This window comes from Narcine bancroftii, chromosome 4 (genome assembly GCF_036971445.1).
Source record: "Narcine bancroftii isolate sNarBan1 chromosome 4, sNarBan1.hap1, whole genome shotgun sequence".
NCBI classification, from domain to species: Eukaryota; Metazoa; Chordata; class Chondrichthyes; order Torpediniformes; family Narcinidae; genus Narcine; species Narcine bancroftii.
In genome coordinates this window covers 56,936,655-56,957,465 of record NC_091472.1, presented here as the reverse complement: position 1 = coordinate 56,957,465, position 20,811 = coordinate 56,936,655, and the positions used below count along the sequence as shown (strand labels likewise).

At 37.9% G+C, this 20,811-nt stretch overlaps 1 protein-coding gene across 4 annotated transcripts in view; it reads left to right on the top strand.

Moving 5' to 3' along the window:
- The window catches only part of lpgat1 (lysophosphatidylglycerol acyltransferase 1), a 101,181-nt gene that overhangs the window by 49,632 nt on the left and 30,738 nt on the right, over positions 1 to 20,811 (top strand). The window contains exon 7 of one of the 4 annotated variants that reach the window (XR_011355727.1): positions 12,886 to 12,998. The exons of the other annotated variants lie outside the window; for them this stretch is intronic. The gene's annotated coding sequence lies outside the window, so the exon portion shown is untranslated. The remainder of the gene's footprint in view (positions 1 to 12,885; positions 12,999 to 20,811) is intronic. 4 annotated transcript variants of the gene reach the window in all.

Below are 20,811 nucleotides of genomic sequence, written 5' to 3'. Positions count from 1 at the left end.
TGTGGCCGAATTAAATTCTTTACATCTTTTAATAATAGTTTGACTAAGGTCCGCATAGAAAAACACTCTTCTATTTTTAACCAGCAATGGACCTCCATGTTGTCGAGCATTCTGAACTGCCAATCATAAAATTAATTCTCTATCTTGGTAACGAAGACAACTTACCAAAATAGATTGGGGTGGTTGAACTGGTAACAGCTTTTTCTAATCGCTCTATCAGCCCTATCCAATTCCAGCCCTCTCAGAAAAAATTCTGATCCTAAAACTTCTGGGATCCATTTTGAAAAAATTTTACTGCTTCAGAATCTTCAAAGCCTTCTGGAAGTCCCACTATCTTCACATTTTTCTTCTGGCTCTGATTTTCCAAAGGATCAATTTTCTTTAATAAATCATTTTTTCCTATTCTCCACCCAATAAAAGAGTCATCCAAAAGTATTCAATTTCTGTTGACATTGATCAATATCACAAACACAATCCTCAAGCTTTTCTATCTTTTTAACTTTTTCTTGTACTTTATCCACCAACTTAGCATATTTTTGCCACATCCACTTTAACAGATGCTATATCTTCCATAACATTGGAGAGTTGTTTATTCACAGATGTAAAACCTGAAGAAATCTGTTGAGACATAGCCTGAAATTGATGTGCAAAATAATCTTTATTTAACTGTAGTCCTACCATAAGCTGGAAATATTTCTTCTTCAACTTCCTCCTCCTCACTAAACTCCAGTTCTTCTTCAGGACTTTCAGCTGCAGTGGCTCCAACCCCCAGATCTCCTGCTTCCACCACTTTGACCTGTCTTCCTCTCCCTCCACGGGACCTAGGCTGGCCCTCCATTGACCCCAGGTCACTGGGTTGGCGAGCATCAGCCCCTCCCACAGGAAAAAAAATGCTCGGGGTAGTGCGCATGCGCATAGGTGTGCGTGCTCACCACCTCTCCAGTCTCCGTGGAGGAGCATCTCTTGATGTTGGTGCCATCTTGCCTGGAGCTCCGTGGCACTGGCGCCGGCGTCACTTTCGAAATGGCCACCTGTCGTCGCTGGGGGTGAAGAGGAGCACCACCCGAGTCTCTAGGCTCCAAGTCCAAGGTAGGCCTCACTTCATCCAGACTGACCAACTTTTTTTTATATATCGGTTTCTTTGTTGTTTGAGTTCGAGTCATCTTCATATTTATTTCTTATTTCTTCTCATAGACTTTTAGAAAACTTCTATACTGTTAAAAATTTATTGTAAAAACTGGTTTTTCTTTTGAGAGATTTTTTCCCCACATCTCTCGTCGACAGCATCATTCCACGCCCCAGGTAAATTGTCTCTTATCAGAACTTGGAAGAATAAGAAATCAGATTTTTTTTAACTTGCACAGCAAGGGGAGGGATAGAGAGAACAAATGGAATGTATTTAACAATATCTCATTTTTAACTCTCTTCACTCCTGCCAAATCAAAGATGTTAGGTGAGTCTGGATGAATCCAAGCCTTTCTATTTGTGGTAGATGTGGAGTAATGTCATAGTTGGGCACCTCCTCCCATCTATCTTCTTTTCTAGTACATTGATGGACTGTATAAGTCGTGGTACCTGCATTTGTCCTGAACTTGAATGTGTCATCACTTCTGCTATCTCTTCTTGCTTTTGCATTTTCTGTCTCCATCTCAGGATACTTTCAGTGAATAATATCTGCTGCAAGCTCGCAGATTTTTATAACTATCCTGACAAACTCCTACACTGATTCCTGTCGGATTCCATTGTACAAACTCCCCTAGCTCCACATAAATCATTCTAATATTTCATCTTCCGCAGCAGTGCTTCCAAAATCTCTCTACCCCATTTGTGCTATCCTTTCATTATAGTTGATGGCTCTCAAATATGTCTGTTCTATTCCTGCTCTTTCATTATCACCCCTTGTTCCATCAGCCAACACAAGAGCAGAGTTTGTCTTGTTCTGGCTATTTCTTGCAGACCTTCAAATTCAGTGCATCATTTGCCGCTAGTTCTGCCATCTTAAATATGATGCTACCTCCAGGTATCTTTTCCTTCTCCCCTTTCAGCATTTCCCCTGTGAATCCCTGATTTACATTTTACATCTTCCCAAACCCCACTCATCTTTACGCCTTTGATGCAACTGCAGGCATATACCAGCCCTTTTAACTCTTCCTTTCTCATCACCTAGCATCCTTATGGATGAAAAGAACAATTCTCCTATATGTCCAATTTAAAATATCAGATTTGGTGTTAACAATGTGATTTTCTCTCTCTGGGAGAAATCAAATGCATATTGGGAGAACTTTCATTTCAAGGAATCAAACATGAATTGACTGTCATGTTAATTTTCCACCCCATCCTCTTCTCACCTTGGTCTCTTGCACTATTCTAGATGTCCAGCATGACCTGAGACCTATAAACTGATCTTCCATTTGGGGGCAGTTCAGCCGTCAGACTTTAACGTGCAGCTCCACAATTTTAGATGACTAATTTGCTGTTGGAGCTGACTAGCTTTCCTAAAAGGTAATCAGTCTTTAATAAAGCTATTTTTTGTTTCCACAGATGCTCCCAGATTTGCTGAGTACATGTGTTTTACTTCTAGTTTCCACCAGCTGCATAGATCCAACATTGTTTTTGTCCCCCCTCTTTGTTGTCATTCCTCTTTTTATTTGCGTCCCTAGACAGATCAGCTCTTTGTCACCTTCCTACAATCAGCACCACTACTTGCATCATGGTCTCTCTTGCTCAACTCCTTCCAGACACTATCCCACCTGTCTGGGACTTGCACCTGTTTCATTTCTAACTTTGAAATTCTGATGAATGATCTCAACCCAAAATACTTTTTTTCTTTCGGTGCTGCTGAGTATTCCCAGCGTTTTCTTTATTTTCAATTTATAACATCTGCGTTTTCTTGCCTTTGCATATATTTTTAGGTTGGTGTCATCTTAACCTTAAGAATTTAGAACTTGGTGAGGTTTCAGGAACAATGAGTTTGTTTCAGTAATAACTGAAATTGTTACTTAAAACAATATTCCTGCCTTTGTTTTAAAAACCATTTAATTGTTTCTGATATTTGTTGATTTGAAATGTGCTAAAGTTGTCTCTCAGAAGTCAAAACTGACAAATGAGATCTAAATCTTTTATTGTGTGATTGGTGTAATTTTTGTGTCCCAGTTTTGGCGCACGGTATTGTTTTGTTCTCTCTTTTGAGTAGTCTACTGTCTGATCAATGTGTGAATATACATACAAACGGTCAACAACAATTTGGTGCACTTTTCCAATTTTGAGTGTTTTGTATCAAGGACAAAAGAACAGACTATGGCAGGGAAAAGAAATGGGCAGAAAGTAACTTTGGGGCTAGTATTGGAAAATTAGAATGTCTTTGAAGAGAAAGAGAAAGAAAATATTTTTAAGGACAAAAGTTGCAAGGAAAATGGGATTGAATGAAGAATTCTAGAATATAGAACACAATGGCTTAACAAGTAGAAAATGGAGAGATGGTGGAAATTTGCAAAAATTCAAATATGTTCTCTTGCTTTTGTTCAAACAAGGATAGCCTTGGGAGCATTGAGATCAGAATCCTTAACCAATGAGATTTCAAGGTTGAGGAAAAATAGATTGGAACTACAAAGGAATTAAGAAATGAAGTTGCACAAATTTGATGCGAAATGGAAATGAAACCTATTGAAAGTCATGGATGAAAAGAAGCAAAGCAAGATTAATTGTGTGAACCTTGGTTAACTTTCTTGTCTGGAGGATGGTAACAAACTTCAGGTGAAATATGCCAAATGACAGTAAAGTAGGAATGTGTGAACTGACTTAAGTAGCAAGAAAGAGAATAGAAAATAGAAACAAAAAGTATTTTTAAGGGTTGAATGAATAGGGATCAAATGCTTACATGTTTAAGTAGGTGGCAGAATTTGAAATGCTAATTAGAAAATAAATGTAGGGTCTTTCAATTCTATAAGAGTAAAAGAAGCATTGAATGTAAAGTAAAATCGTGGTTCACTACAATCTAACCTAATGGGGCTGAATGGATTTTAAAACAGTGTTAATACTGTTATTTATTACTCTACAATCCTCTCAAGCTTTTTTTCTTTTCTCGGTTGCTCTCTGCTGCCTATCAAAGAGTCTTTCTTTGCCAGTCCCTTTTTTCATTCCCTGGAATTGCTTGAAAACTGGTACATCTCTATCCTTTCCTAGTTTGGATGCAAGTTCATCAACTGAAATGTTAACTGTTAACTTTGCCACTTGATGACAAGAATGTTGGAGGAATTCAGCAGGTCTCGCACTATCCATAGGAGGTTAATGTATATAACCAATGTTTCAGGCCTGATAATTTCAAGAAGGACTCAGACCTGTAATATTGGTTATACAGTATATCTTTACCTCCTATAGATACTGCGAGACCTGTTGAGATCCTCCAGCATTCTTGGGTTTTTACTACAATACTGTGTCTACACACTTCTGTGTTTCAGTCCTCTCTTACTACATGACCACCTCTTTTTCAAGTTTCCAGCATTGACCATTTTCTTCATTCTTGCAATTTGTTATGGCTTGTTTTTTGACTGAATAGGATGGGTGAAATAAGTTGAACATCATGCTGTATGTTCTGGGTATAGAGAGATGCATAAAGAACTCAATGACCGTATATAATGAATATATACAAAAAAATTGTATCCTTAAAATGCACATGAAGCCTTGAAATAACCCCTCTGTACCTTAAGAGAAAAGAAAAAGCAGGCAGGGGGGAGAAAAAGAAAATGGGGAAAGAGCCAACATAAACATTTAATACAATCAGAAAATAAATTTTAAAAAAATTAAATGACTTGTAAAGGATGAAAGTTAAATATAAAATATTTAATAAATAGACTAAACTATCTGGGTATTTAAATAATTCAAATTGGCTCCCAAATATCTATGAGTGTGTAATATTCACTTCTAAGGTTATAAATAATTTTCTCCAGGGGTACACAACTTTGTATTTCATATTCCAACAATCAATATGTAAGAGGGAATTGAATTTCCATGTAACTGTTATATATTTCCTGGCTATTGCCAAAGCGATTTATTAAATAATTTATTGTTAGAAAAAGTATAATGTTAAGCAAGTTGTGTGTTTAGAATTGTTATGGTGAGGCACGGGTAATATTGGCTTAAGGAAAGAAGTTTTGACAGAGCTGCAACACTGAAAACTGTTTTCCTGAGTTCTGGACATTTCATTGTATGAGTCATCTGGAGTAATTTGTCATTGAATTATAAAGCAGAACAGTGCAGAAACCGGCCCTTCAATCTGCTACGTCCATTCCAGCCATTGCACCTAACTGTATCAATCCCATGGCTACAGTGGGTCTGTGCCTTTTCAACCATTTAAATTTAAAACCTGTTCAATAATTGTTACAAAAGTTCTCACTTCATTAAACACTGGGTGGTTTCATGGCAAGCCTCCACCTCGAGGGCGGCTAAATTTGCAGAGAAAAATTCAAATGTACCCTTTCATGGAGCAGCACTAAAAGGCTGTTCTAGCACTGCTTTCATGAAGAGCAGTGCCTCATAGCCTCCTCCGGAACTGATGGAGGCAGTGCGACTGGTGCCATAGAACCACCCGCCAAATCACCATCATTCACATACGCTGAGCACGAAAAGAGCCCTATCGTGAAGAATGGGACCCCATAGCAAGTAGGAAAGTTGATTGTGATGTTTGCAGCCAGTCTTGGTGCCCAGGCAGAAATGCTTCCCTGCTGTGCACGCTGTCAGCTTTTGAAAAAGAACCACTCCTTTGTCTCAGGCTGACGATGTCACCGCGACATCATCAGCCCACCCCTAGCCAGCTGCTTCCAGCGGCGGTACATTCATGAGGCGTGGCGGAGTGCTTTGCTCCACTGCTGATACTACCTCGGAGAGGGATTGGAGTCAGTGCATTGGAACCGGTCGGGGAGCATTCTGACATGAGGGCGAAGAATCTCCACCTTTACATTCAGATTTTTTTGCTTTATGAAATTGCCTACTGTTGACTTGATTGCATTAAAATTTGAGAAGCCACAATCCTTGCTTAACCTGCTCTTTTTGAATTGTTTCCTGTTTTGCGATGTGATATCCATATTATTTTATTGTGACTCGTGCATTCCACTAGCTTGCAACATTTGAGCTGGAGTTAAACTCTAAAATCTGCAAATACCGTGATTATAGTTTACACAAAAATGCAAGAGAAGCTTCGCAAGTCATGCAGTGTTCTTTATACAGCAAAAATAAAGATGCAGAACCTACATTTCATGCTTGAACCCATCATCAAAGTATGAACTAAAGCAGGCAGGTACTTAAACAAAATATTGGGGGGACAGTCACAGGGAGGAGCACAGGGCCAGAAGCAAGAGGCCATATGTGGATTAGGGTGGGAAGGCACAAGAGGAAAGAAAAACTGAGTGATAGAGGGAGTGGATAGCTCTCTTGATGGAAAGTGGGAGGGTTGGGTAAGTCAGAGGAGGGGGTTGGGGGATTGGGCAAGTCAGAGGAGGGGGTTGGGGAATGGGCAAGTCAGAGGAGGGGGTTGGGGAATGGGCACGTCGGAGGAGGGGGTTGGGCACGTCGGAGGAGGGGGGTTGGGCACGTCGGAGGAGGGGGGTTGGGCACGTCGGAGGAGGGGGGTTGGGCACGTCGGAGGGGGGGTTGGGAGATTTGAGAGGTTCTGAGAGGCAAGGGGGTGGGAAGAAAGTTGCAGCTGAAAGGAGTGGGTGAGGTAAGGAGTGGAGAAGTTGGTGAATGAAGCAGTGGGATTCAGCAGAGGGGGGATTCCAAGGTGTCTACCTTGCAGTCACCCCGGTCCCGACCAACCAACCACATTCTAGTGTCCACAGTGACTCCTATCACCAATTTCTACACCAACCTCTGCCTCCACGCTCTGTGTCCTTCTCCATCCACTCCACACCTCTCTCTCCTCACCCCAACTACTCCTTTGAGCTCCCTTTCTTCCCTCCGCCCCCTGACCTGCCTAACCCCTCTTTCCCCTCTGTCTAGCCTCTCTGACCACAACAGGACATTGGATTCAGTAGATCACCTTTTTAAACGGGTAGCCTCTGTATACTGCACTGGGAACAGCAACTGGTGCTCCTGCTGTGATCCCCACTACATCAGAGAGACTGGATGCAGACTGGGAGATCGTTTTTTTTGAGCACCTGTGCTCTGTTACAATAACGTGGCTCTCCCAGTTGAAATCCATTTCAATTCTCCATCCCATTCCCGACATGTCTGTCCATGGTCTCGTGCACTGTTCAACTGAGATCACCCAGAAACTGGAGGAACAACACCTTGTCTTCCAACTGAGCACTCTCCAACTGGCTGACATTAATATCGACTTCTCTGGGTTTTGTTAAGCCCCCTCTGTTGTGTTTGGAAAGTATCAGGTTTGGTGGGATCACAGAGAGATGAGTGGGAATAAAGTGTTACAATCAAAGTAACTATTGAACACATGGGAGATAAACAGGGTAAGACGTCAAATGATTCTTAATTACTCTACTACTAAACTATATAGACATTCACATTGGACCCAGGTTGGACTACAATACCAGTGACCACCTATCTTCTACATGGTCTCACACATGCACACACTTCACAGACAGGGGCTTTCAAATGCACTCCCAATTCCCTGTACCAATGGAGGTGCAGCTCTCTGCAAGCACTGGCCAATCGCAGTACTACAGCTCAACTTGAGTGTAGTACATACCTTACCCACGAGTCCTCCAGTGGTATCCACAGAAGTGACCTGGAGCAATGTTCGGGGCTTGGACCAAGAGGCAGAGAGAGAGAGAATGTTTCATCCATCAATCTTTTTTAAAAATTTTTTTATTTTTCACACTACGAACCATATTGACCAAAATACACATAAACATTTCCCTCTTGAATATACACAGTGTAATTTTCTCCCCTTTTCCCCCCCTCCCTCCTTCACCCCCCTCCCCACCGACTCGACATTCAACATATATGATACATTAAACTGATTAAACAATGTCATCACACAATGAAAATAAACAAGAAATTTGTGTCATCTACTTTTACATACTGGGTCAGTTCATTTCGTCTTCTTCTCCTGTCAATTTAGGTGGTGGAGGTCCGCGGTAGGACTTCTCTGTTGTGTTCCATGTACGGTTCCCAAATTTGTTCGAATACTGTTATGTTATTTCTTAAATTATATGTTATTTTTTCCAATGGAATACATTTATCCATTTCTATGTACCACTGCTGTATTCTCAGGCTATCTTCTAATTTCCAGGGTGACATAATACATTTTTTTGCTACAGCTAAGGCTATCTTAATAAATCTTTTTTGTGCTCCATCCAAATCGAGTCCAAGTTCTTTACTTCTTATATTACTTAGAAGCAAGATCTCTGGATTTTTTGGTATGTTGCTTTTTGTGATTTTATTTAATACCTGATTTAGATCTTCCCAAAACTTTTCCACTTTCTCACATGCCCAAATTGCATGTACTGTTGTTCCTGTTTCCTTCTTACAGCGAAAACATCTGTCTGATACTGTTGGGTCATTTATTTAACTTTTGGGGCGTGGTGTATAGCCTGTGTAACCAATTATATTGTATTATGCGTAACCTCGTGTTTATTGTATTTCTCATAGTTCCAGAGCATAGCTTTTCCCATGTTTCATTCTTTATCTTTATGTTTAGATCTTGTTCCCATTTTTGTTTTGGTTTACAGCTTGTTTCCTCATTCTCTTTCTCTTGCAGTTTGATGTACATGTTTGTTATAAATCTTTTAATTATCATTGTGTCTGTAATCACATATTCAAGATTTCTTTCTTCTGGTAACCTCAGCCTGCTTCCCAATTTGTCCTTCAAGTAGGTTTTCAGTTGGTGGTATGCAAACATTATACCGTGAGTTATACCATATTTGTCCTTCATTTGTTCAAAAGATAATAATTTATTTCCCAAAAAACAATTTTCTATTCTTTTGATCCCTTTTCTCTCCCATTCTGTAAAGGAAAGGTTATCTATTGTGAATGGGATTAGTTGATTTTGCGTCATTATTAATTTTAGTAGTTGATAATTTGTTTTATTCCTTTCTACGTGAATCTTCTTCCAAATGTTGAGCAGATGGTGCGATTTCTTATGTAATTCTTTTATTATTTCTGGTTCTGTTACGTATACCATGACGTCATCTGCAAATAGACTGATTTTATATTCCTTCTTTTATTTTTATCCCTCTTATTTTATTTTCTGTTCTTATCAGTTCTGCCAGTGGTTCTATAGCTAATGCGAACAGTGAGGGAGATAGTGGACATCCCTGTCTAGTTGACCTGCTTAATTTAAATTGGTTTGATATTTATCAATTTACCGCCATTCAATGAGATCATGGCTGATCTTAAAGTTCAATACCCTGTCCCCGCCTTCTCTCCGTAACCTTTAATACCCTTATACTGAAGAAATATATCTAATTCCCTCTTAAATATATTTAATGAACCTGCCTCTACTGCCCTCTGTGGCAATGAATTCCACAGATTCACCACCCTCTGGGTAAAGAAATTCCTCCTCATCTCGGTCCTAAATGGTTTGCCTATTATCCTCAAACCATGGCCCCGGGTTCTGGATTTTCCCATCATTGGAAACATCCCATCTGCATCCATTCTGTCCAGTCCTGCCAGAATTTTATATGTCTCTATGAGATCCCCTCTCAATCTTCTAAACTCCAGGGAGTACAATCCCAATTTGCGCAATCTTTCCTCATAAGTCATTCCTGCCATTCCAGGTATCAGCCTGGTGAATCACCTCTGCACTCCCTCCATTGCAAGAACATCCTTCCTTAGATATATCTGACACTTACCATTACATACCTCCCTGCTGGATCTATTATTTCCTCTTCTATTTTGATTGGTACATTTTTATTGATTAATAAATCTACTCCTCTGGCTTTTGAATTATATGATGCTGCTGTTACGTGCCCTACCCAGTCTCTCCTTAATTTCTTATGTTCCACTTCCATTAGATGTGTTTCATGCACAAATGCTATATCAATTTTTTCTTTCTTCAGTAAATTTAACAGCCTTTTCCTTTTGATTTGATTATGTATTCCGTTAATATTTATAGTCATATAGTTCAACATGGCCATTTCATACTTTGTTTACCTCTCATTTCCGTTTCCTCATCACCACCTTTCCCCCATATCCATTTCTGTTTTCTTTTTTTGAACGCACTGTAAGACAACACTTCTAAAACATAAAATATTTCCACTATTCCCACATCTAAAATTCCCTTAACCCCAAATATCTCTCCCCCCCCCCCCCCCACTCTCTGAGTTGCCCCTTGTCCCTTGCCGGGCAACCACAACTCTCCTCTCCATTTGGATTGCGAACCCGCTCGCAAGCGTCAACTGATTTCGAAGTGACTGTTATTCTCTCCCACCCAGCCCCCCCCGAAAAGACTTTTATCTTCACATATAACAAAGCTCACTCTCTTAATTCCCCCCTTACTTCCTTTCTTTCCCTTTGTTCTTACTTGTACATTATTTTTCTTCTTTATATGAAGTTTGTCATCATTCTTGTTCTTGTTACATCTCTTCATCTCTGTCTATTTTGCAGTCATTCTGCAAATTCTCGTGCTTTCTCCGGATCCGAGAACAGTCTGCTTTGCTGCCCCAGGATAACTATTTTAAGCACCGCTGGATATCTTAACATAAATTTATAGCCTTTTTTCCATAGGATCGATTTTGCTGCGTTAACTCCTTCCTCTTCTTCAGGAGCTCAAAACTTGTGTCTGGATAGAATTAGAAAAAAATTTTTTGACCTTTGTATTCCAGTGACTTTTTGTCTTCTCTCATTTTTTTCATTACCTTCTCCAATATATTTTCTCTTGTCGTATATCTCAGGAATTTTACTAGAATGGATCTTGGTTTTTGTTGTGACTGTGGTTTTGGGGCTAATGTTCTGTGTGCCCTTTCTATTTCCATTCCTTCCTGTATTTCTGGCATTCCTAGGACCCTGGGGATCCACTCTTTTATAAATTCTTTCATATCTTTGCCTTCATCTTCCTTAAGGCCCACTATCTTTATATTGTTTCTCCTATTATAGTTTTCCATCTTCTGGGCTAACAACTCCTGTGTTTCTTTAACGTTTTTATCAGTTTCTTCCAATTTTCTTTTTAAGTTGTCCACTTCCATTTCTACGGCTGTTTCTCATTCTTCCACCTTGTCTACTCTTTTCCCTATTTCTGTCATGACCAGCTCTAATCTATTCACTTTTTCTTCTGTACCTTTTATTCTTCTTTTTATTTCACTAAATTCTCGTGTCAGCCATTCTTTTAGTGCTTCCATATATTCTTGAAAATTTTTTTTAATCCATGTACTGTCCATTCCCATCATCTTCCATTTCTCTGTGCAGAGCTTGATGCTCTCCCTCCTCATCCCCTGTGTCCGCTCCAGGGCCTGTGTCCTCTACCTCCCTTCCTTGTATCTGTGGCTCTTCTGACTTTCTTGTTGGGCTGTTTGTCTCAGTTTGCTGGGTTTTTTTTTGATGGTGTCTTGATGTTGGTCCTCTTCCTCTGGGCTGGTCATCTGCTTTGTCTCTGATTTCCTTTTTTCATTCTCCTCCCTCCCGTTCCCATTATTTTCTATATCTTCCTGCTGGGAGCCCTGCTGTAGGGTCTTTCTCAGCTGTTCACTGGTCCCCCCTCCCGTCGGTGTTGTCTTTGTCGTGCACGGTTGCGCACCTCTGTTTGGCTCCATGAGCCATCTTTGTAGTCCTGCGTTCGGTGGGTCGCGACCTTGCGGGGTTTCCACTGACGTCAGGGAGTGGGCTCCTCTTTCCACGGCGGGTCCCTGCTTCTTCATACAGGTAAGGCCTTCACCTTTCTCTTCCTGCGTCTTTCCTTCTTTTCTTCCCGTTGTTTTTGGCTTTTCTTTCTTTGGTGCCATTTCCTCCACACCTTTTTTTATTTGTTGTGGTTTGTGTGTCTGGGGCTTGGCTTTTTCTTTACTTTTCTGGAGAGGGCTAGTTTTCTCCTACCAGCCACTACTCCATCACGTGACTCCCCCATCCAACAATCTTTATACTGTTCTGAGCTCAGCATCTGACCAATGATACATGCGTCATTTAACTAACAATGGAAAGATGTGCACTAATATGTGGCTGGAGTCCAACCTTGTTTGGCAGGTGATGTGACTTCCAAATAGGTTTCAGACAAGGTCACATGAACATCCACAATGTTCCAGACAGACAAGGAGGCCACGTGTTTCTCCACAATCCACATATAACACCTCCTTCCTCTTCTTTCCTGTCATCTTTCCTTATCTCTCTCTTCATTTTGTCTCCTTTCACACAAATGTGATGAAATTCTTACTACTTCATATCCAATTAACACCTCTTTGTTGGTCTGGATTCCTCCCCATTTTATGATTTCTGAGATTTCCTGCTTCTGGCTTATACTTATTACTTGAAGGGCTCAGGCCTGAAATGTCAGCATTATATCTTTGTCTCTTATAGATGCTGAAAAGACCAGCTGAGTTCCTTCCACATTTTGGTGTGTTTTTTTTGTACAGGCACCTGCCTACTTTCAGCACGTACCTTGATGAAGGGCTCAGGTCTGAAACTTTGGTTATGTTTTGCTTTGTAAGCTTAAGATTCCAGCATCTACAGTTTCTTGTCTCCCTCCACTCTGTTAATCTGGTTGGAGAATTATTGAAGTTTTACTAGGATCAGCAGAAAAGAGAGCAGGAATTCATCTGAATGGGATGGGAAAATGCAGATACATTATGTAGATACTGGTCTTTAAGATGACAGTCATGGGTATTTCAAATCCAGGCAGCACCTTGAACATAAGTGATCTTCAGTGGCTGAATTTTTTTTGGCTCATTGGTAACATGCACTATTTCTCATTCCATGGTTGACTCCTGTTGTATTCCGTTGCAGATTGGATCCACACAAGAGGAGCAGCAACTTGTGTCACTACCTCTGATTCCTTCACCAAAAGACTAGATGTCCTTTCCCAGACATATTACAGGGCTTCTACTGAGATGCATAAGGTTTTCATTTTTTTTTAATCTGAGGCATTGGTGTTCTGTTTTTTTTTAATTTTATTTTTCACACTATGAACCATATTAATCAAAATACACACAATCATTTCCCTCTTGAATATACACAGTGGCATTTTCTCCCCTTCCCCACCCCTCCCTGCCCTCCCTCCCTCCTTCCCACCCCCCTCCAAACCCATTAAACGTTCAATAAACCCATTAAACAATGTCATCACACAATGAAAATAAACAAGAAAATTGTGTCATCTACTTTTACACATTGGATCAGGTCATTTCGTCGTCTTCTCATTCTATCATTTTAGGGGGTGGAGGTCTGCAGTAAGCCCTCTCTGTTGTGTTCCATGCACGGTTCCAAAATTTGTTCAAATAATGTGACTTTTTTTAAATTATATGTTATTTTTTGTAATGGAATACATTTATTCGTTTCCATGTACCATTGCTGTACTCTCAGGCTCTCTTCTGATTTCCAAGTTGACATTATACATTTTTTTGCTACAGCTAAGGCTATCATAATAAATCTTTTTTGCGCTTCATCCAGTTTGAGGCCTAATTCTTTACTTCTTGTATTACTTAGAAGAAAGATCTCTGGAATTTTTGGTATGTTGATTTTTGTGATTTTATTTAATATCTGATTTAGATCTTCCCAAAACTTTTTCACTTTCTCACATGCCCAAATTGCATGTACTGTTGTTCCCGTTTCTTCTTACAGCAAAAACATCTATCTGATATTGTTGGATCCCATTTATTTAACTTTTGGGGCGTGATATATTAGCCAATTATATTGTATCATGCGTAACCTCATTTATTATATTTCTTATAGTTCCAGAGCATAACTTTTCCCATATTTCATTTTTTATCTTTATATTTAAATCTTTTTCCCACTTTTGTTTGGGTTTATAGCTTATTTCATCATTTTCTTTCTCTTGCAGCTTGATGTACATGGTTGTTATAAATCTTTTTATTATCGTTGTTTCTGTAATCACATATTCAAAGCTGCTTCCCTCTGGTAATCTCAGTCTGCTTCCCAATTTGTCTTTTAAGTAGGTTTTCAATTGGTGGTATGCAAACATTGTACCATGAGTTATTCCACATTTGTACTTCATTTGTTCAAATGATAATAAATTATTTCCCAAAAAGCATTTTTCTATTCCTTTAATTCCTTTTCTCTCCCATTCTCTAAAGGAAAGGGTATCTATTGTGAAAGGGATTAGCTGATTTTGCGTTAATAATACTTTTGGTAGTTGGTAATTTGGTTTTTTTCCTTTCTACATGAATCTTCTTCCATATGTTGAGTAAATGGTGAAGTACTGGTGAACTTCTATATTGCACCAGTTTTTCATCCCACTTATAAAGTATAAAGCACCTTCTGCTCTATTTTATCTAGCTCTATCTTTGTCCAATTTGGTTTTTCCCTTGTTTGATAAAAATCTGATAGATACCTTAATTGTGCTGCTCTATAATAATTTTTAAAGTTTGGTAGCTGCAAACCACTTTGTTTGTACCATTCTGTTAATTTATCTAGCGCTATCCTCGGTTTCCCCCCTTTCCATAAGAATTTCCTTATTATTCTCTTTAGTTCAGTGAAGAATTTCTCTGTTAAGGGAATTGGTAACGATTGAAATAGGTATTGTATCCTTGGGAAGATATTCACTTTAATACAATTTTCCCTCCCTATCAGTGTTAGTGGCAATTTTTTCCAATGTTCTAAGTCATCCTGTAATTTCTTCATTAATGGCTGATAATTTAATTTGTATAGGTGGCTAAGTTATTATCTAATCTAATACCTAGGTATCGAATTGCTTGTGTTTGCCATTTAAATGGTGATTCTTTTTTAAACTCTGTGTAATCCGTATTATTCATTGGCATCGCTTCACTTTTATTTATGTTGATCTTGTACCCCAATATTTCTCAATATTCCTTCAATTTCTTTTTTATATTTTTTATTTTTCACACTATAAACCATACTGACCAAAATACATACAGACATTTTTCTCTTGAATATATAGTGTCATTTTCTCCCCTTTTCCCCCCTCCCTTCCCTCCCTCCCTCACCCCCCTTCCCATTTATAAGATACATTAACCCCATTAAACAATGTCGTCACTTAATAAAAATAAACAAGCAATTTTTGTCTTTTACTTTTATATACTGAGTCAGTTCATTTCGTTGTCTTCTTCTTCCGTCATTTTAGGTGGTGGAGGTCCGTGGTAGGATTTCTCTATTGTGTTTCATGTATGGTTCCCATATTTGTTCGAATATTGTGATGTTATTTTTTAAATTATGTTATTTTTTTCTAATGGAATACATTGATTTATTTCTATGTACCATTGTTGTATTCTCAAGTTGTCTTCTAATTTCCAGGTTGACATAATACATTTTTTTGCTGCAGCTAGGGCTATCAAAATAAATCTTTTTTGTGCTCCATCCAAATCAAGTTCAAATTCTTTCTTTCTTGTATTACTTAGAAGGAAGATCTCTGGGTTTTTTGGAATATTGCTTTTTGTGATTTTATTTAATATCTGGTTTAAATGTTCCCAAAAATTTTCCACTTTCTCACATGCCCAAATTGCATGTACTGTTGTTCCCGTTTCCTTTTTACAGCGAAAACATCTGTCTGATACTGTTGGGTCGCATTTATTTAACTTTTGGGGTGTGATGTATAGCCTGTGTAACCAATTATATTGTATCATGCGTAACCTCGTGTTTATTGTATTTCTCATAGTTCCAGAGCATAGCTTTTCCCATGTTTCATTCTTTATCTTTATGTTTAGATCTTGTTCCCATTTTTGTTTGTTTCGTCGTTCTCCTTTTCTTGCAGTTTGATGTACATGTTTGTTATAATTTTTTAAATTATCATTGTGTCTGTAATCACATATTCAAAATTGCTTCCTTCTGGTAACCTCAGCCTGCTTCCCAATTTGTCCTTCAAGTATATTTGTCCTTCATTTGTTCAAAAGATAATTTCCTGAAAAACAATTTTCTATTCTTTTGATCCCTTTTCTCTCCCATTCTCTGAAGGAAAGGTTATTTATTGTGAAAGGCATTAGTTGATTTTGTCAACATTCATTTTGGTAGTTGATAATTTATTTTATTCCTTTCTACGTGAATCTTATTCCAAATGTTGAGCAGATGGTGCAATACTGGTGAATTCCTACGTTGCACCAATTTTTCATCCCACTTATATAGTATATGTTCGGGTATCTTCTCCCTATTTTATCTAGCTCTAATCTGGTCCAATCTGGTTTTTCCCTTGTTTGATAAAAATCTGATAGGTATCTTAATTGTGCTGCTCTATAATAATTCTTCAAGTTTGATAGTTGTAAGCCTCCTTGTTTGTATCATTCTGTTAATTTATCTAGTGCTATCCTCGGTTTCCCCCCTTTCCATAAGAATTTCCCTATTATTTTCTTTAGCTCCTTGAAGAATTTCTCTGTTAGGTGAATTGGTAATGATTGAAATAGGTATTGTATCCTTGGGAACATCTTCATTTTAATACAGTTTATCCTTTCTATCAGTGTTAGTGGTAAGTCTTTCCAGTGCTCTAAGTCGTCTTGTAATTTTTTCATTAATGGCTGATAATTTAGTTTATATAGATTTCCAAGATTATTATTTAGTTACCTAGGTATCGAATTGCTTGTGTTTGCCATCTTAATGGTGATTCTTTCTTAAACTTCGTGAAATCTGCATTATTCATTGGCATTGCTTCACTTTAATTTGCGTTGATCTTGTACCCCGATACTTCTCCATATTCCTTCAATTTCTTGTGTAATTCTTTTATTGATATTTCTGGTTGTGTTAAGTATATTATAACGTCATCTGCAAATAGTGATTTTTATATTCCTTCTCTTTTATTTTTATCCCTCTTATTTTATTTTCTGTTCTTATCAGTTCTGCTAGTGGTTCTATAGCTAACACGAACAGTGAGGGAGATAGTGGACATCCCTGCCTTGTTGATCTGCTTAATTTAAATTGGTTTGATTATATATCCATTTTCTGTCACTTTCGCCAATGGTCCCTTATATAATGCTTTAATCCAATTAATATATTTCTCTGGTAGGTTGAATTTTTGTAGTACTTTGAATAAATAATTCCATTCTACTCTGTCAAAGGCTTTCTCTGCTTCTAAAGCAACCGCTACTGTTGGAGTTTTGTTTCCTTATACTGCATGAATTTACAGATACTGTCCGTCATTCGTCTTTTTTTATTAAATCCAGTTTGGTCTAGTTTTACTATTTTTGGTACACAGTTGGCCAATCTGTTTGCTAATAGTTTAGCTATTATCTTGTAATCTGTGTTAAGTAGAGATATTGGTCTATACGATGCTGGTGTTAGTGGATCTTTCCCCGTTTTTGGTATTACTGTAATTATTGCTATTTTGCATGAATCTGGCATGTTTTGTGTTTTTTAAATCTGGTTCATTACTTCCAGGAGAGGAGGAATTAATAAGTCTTTAAATGTTTTATAGAATTCTATTGGGAGTCCATCCTCTCCCGGTGTTTTATTGTTAGGTAGTTTTTTTTTAATATCTCCTGTATTTCTTCTATTTCAAATGGTTTTATTAATTTATTTTGCTCCTCTGTTTGCAATTTATGTAGTTCAATTTTAGTTAGAAATTCATCTATTTTGTCTTCTTTCCCTTCGTTTTCAGTTTGATATAGTTGTTCGTAGAATTCCCTGAAGTTTTCGTTGATCTCCGTTGGATTATATGTAATTTGTTTGTCCTTTTTCCTTGATGCCATTACCATTCTCTTAGTTTGTTTTGTCTTAAGCTGCCACGCTGGTATTTTGTGCGTTTTTTCTCCTAACTCATAATACTTCTGTTTTGTCTTCATTATGTTCTTCTCTACCTTGTATGTTTATAGTGTTTCATATTTTATTTTCTTGTCTGTCAATTCTCTTCTTTTAATTGTATCTTCCTTTATTGCTAATTCTTTTTCTGTATTTATTTCCCTTCCCAATTGTTCAATTTCTCGATTGTAGTCCTTCTTCATAACTTATTATCTGTCCTCTGATGAATGCATTCATTGCTTCCCATAGTATAAATTTACTTTTCACTGATTCCGTATTTATTTCAAAGTACATTTTAATTTGTCGCTCAATGAATTCTCTAAAATCTGTCTTTTAAGTAGCATGGAGTTTAATCTCCATCTGTACATTCTTGGTGGGATGTCCTCCAACTCTATTGCCAATAACGGGGGTGAGTGATCTGATAAGAATCTAGCTTTATATTCCATTTTCTTAACTCTTCCTTGAATGTGGGCTGATAACAGGAATAGGCCTATCCTTGAGTATGTTTTATGTCTACCCGAATAATATGAATATTCCTTTTCCTTTGGGTGTTGTTTCCTCCATATATCCAAAAGTTGCATTTCCTGCATCGATTTAATTATAAATTTGGTTACTTTGTTCTTTCTGTTAGTCTTTTTTCCAGTTTTATCCATGTTTGAGTCCAAATTAAGATTAAAATCCCTTCCTATTAGTATATTCCCTTGCGTATCTGCGATCTTCAAAAAGATATCTTGCATAAATTTTTGATCTTCTTCATTAGATGCGTATACACTAAGCAAATTCCAAAATTCTGAATATATCTGACATTTTATCATTACATACCTCCCTGCTGGATCTATTATTTCCTCTTCTATTTTGATTGGTACATTTTTATTGATTAATATAGCTACTCCTCTGGCTTTTTAATTATATGATGGTGCTGTTATATGTCCTATCCAATCTCCCTTTAATTTCTTGTGTTCCACGAACGCTATATCAATTTTTTCTTTCTTCAGTAAATTTAACAGCTTCTTCCTTTTGATTTGGTTATGTATTCCGTTAATATTTAAAGTCATATAGTTCAACATGGCCATTTCATACTTTGTTTATCTTTCCTTTATGTTTCCTCATCACCACCTTCCCTTCTTGTCCATTGCTGTTTTCTTTTTTTGAACACATTGTAAGACAACATTTCTAAAACATACATCCACAACTCCCATATCTAAAATTCCTTTAACCCCAATAGTCCCTCCCCTCTCTTAGTTGCCCTTTGTCCCTTGTCGGGCAACCACATCTTCCCTCTCCATTTGGATTTGCGAACCCACTCACAAGCGTCAACTGATTTCGCAGTGACTGTTATTCTTCCCCACCCAGCCCCCCAGAAAAGATTTTAATCTTCATATATAACAAAGTTCACTCTCTTAATTCCCTCCTTACTTCCTTTCTTTCCCTTCTTAGTTCTTATACTTTTTTCTTTTTTATATATAGTTTGTTGTCATTTTTGTTCTTGTTACATCTCTTCATCTCTCTGTCTGTCTTGTAGGTGTTCTGCAAATTTTTGTGTTTTTTCTGGATCCGAGAAAAGTTTGCTTTGCTGCCCCGGGATAACTATTTTAAGCACCGCTGGATATTTTAACATAAATTTATAACCTTTTTTCCATAGGGTCAATTTTGATGCGTTAAACTCCTTCCTCTTCTTCAGGAGTTCAAAACTTATGTCTGGGTAGAAAAAAATTTTTTGACCTTTGTATTCCAGTGGTTTTTTTTGTCTTATTTTTTTCATTGCCTTCTCCAATATATTTTCTCTTGTCGTGTGTCTCAGAAATTCTACTAAAACGGATCTTGGTTTTTGTTGTGACTGATTTCGGGACTAATGTTCTGTGTGCCCTTTCTATTTCCATTCCTTCCAGTAATTCTGGCATTCCTAGGACCCTGGGGATCCATTCTTTTATAAATTCTTTCATATCTTTGCCTTCTTCATCTTCCTTAAGGCCCACTATCTTTATATTGTTTCTCCTATTATAGTTTTCCATAATATCTATCTTCTGAGCTAACAGCTCCTGTGTTTCTTTAACTTTTTTATCAGATTCTTCTAATTTATTTTTTAAGTCGTCTACCTCCATTTCTATGGCTGTTTCTCGTTCTTCCACCTTGTCTACTCTTTTTCCTATTTCTGTCATGACCATCTCTAATCTATTCACTTTTTCTTCTGTACCTTTTATTCTTCTTTTTATTTCACTGAATTCTTGTGTCAGCCATTCTTTTAATGTTTCCATATATTCTTTAAAAAAAATTTTTATCCATGTATTGTCCCTTCCCTTCATCTTCCATTTCTCTATGTAGAGTTTGATGTTCTCCCTCCTCTTCTTCTGAGTCCACTCCAGGATCTGTGTTCTTTACCTCTGTCTCCTTTGATTTTCTTGTTGGGTTTTTATTTTATTTTGTTGAGTATTTTTGTTTTTATTATTTTTATTGAAGGTGTCTTGGTGTTGGTCTTCTTCCTCTGGGTTGGTTATCTGTTGTTTCTCTGATTTGCTATTTTTATTCTCTTCCTTCTTGTTCCCGTTATTTTCTATGTTTTCCTGTTGGGTGTCTTGCTGTTGTGTTATACTTGTCTGTTTCAGCTGTGGAGATTTGCTCCTCAGCTGGTCCCCCCTCCCGTCGGTGTTGTTTTTGTCTTGTGCATCGCGCACTTCTGTTTGGCTCCATGAGCCATCTTTGTAGTCCTGTGTTCGGGGTTTCCACTGACCTCAAGGAGTGGGCTTCTCTCTCCACGGCGGGCCTCCTTGTACAGGTAAGGCCTTCACCTTTCTCTTCCGACGTCTTTCCTTCTTCTTTTCTTCCCATTGTTTTTGGTTTTTCTTTCTTTGCTGCCATTTTCTCCACACTTTTATTTTTAATTTGTTATGGTTTCTGTGTTTGTGGCTTTGCTTTTTCTTTACTTTTCTGGAGAGGGCTGGTATTTTCTTACTGGTCACTACTCCATCACGTGACTTCCCTCATTTTGTTATGTAATTCTTTTATTGATAATTCTGGTTC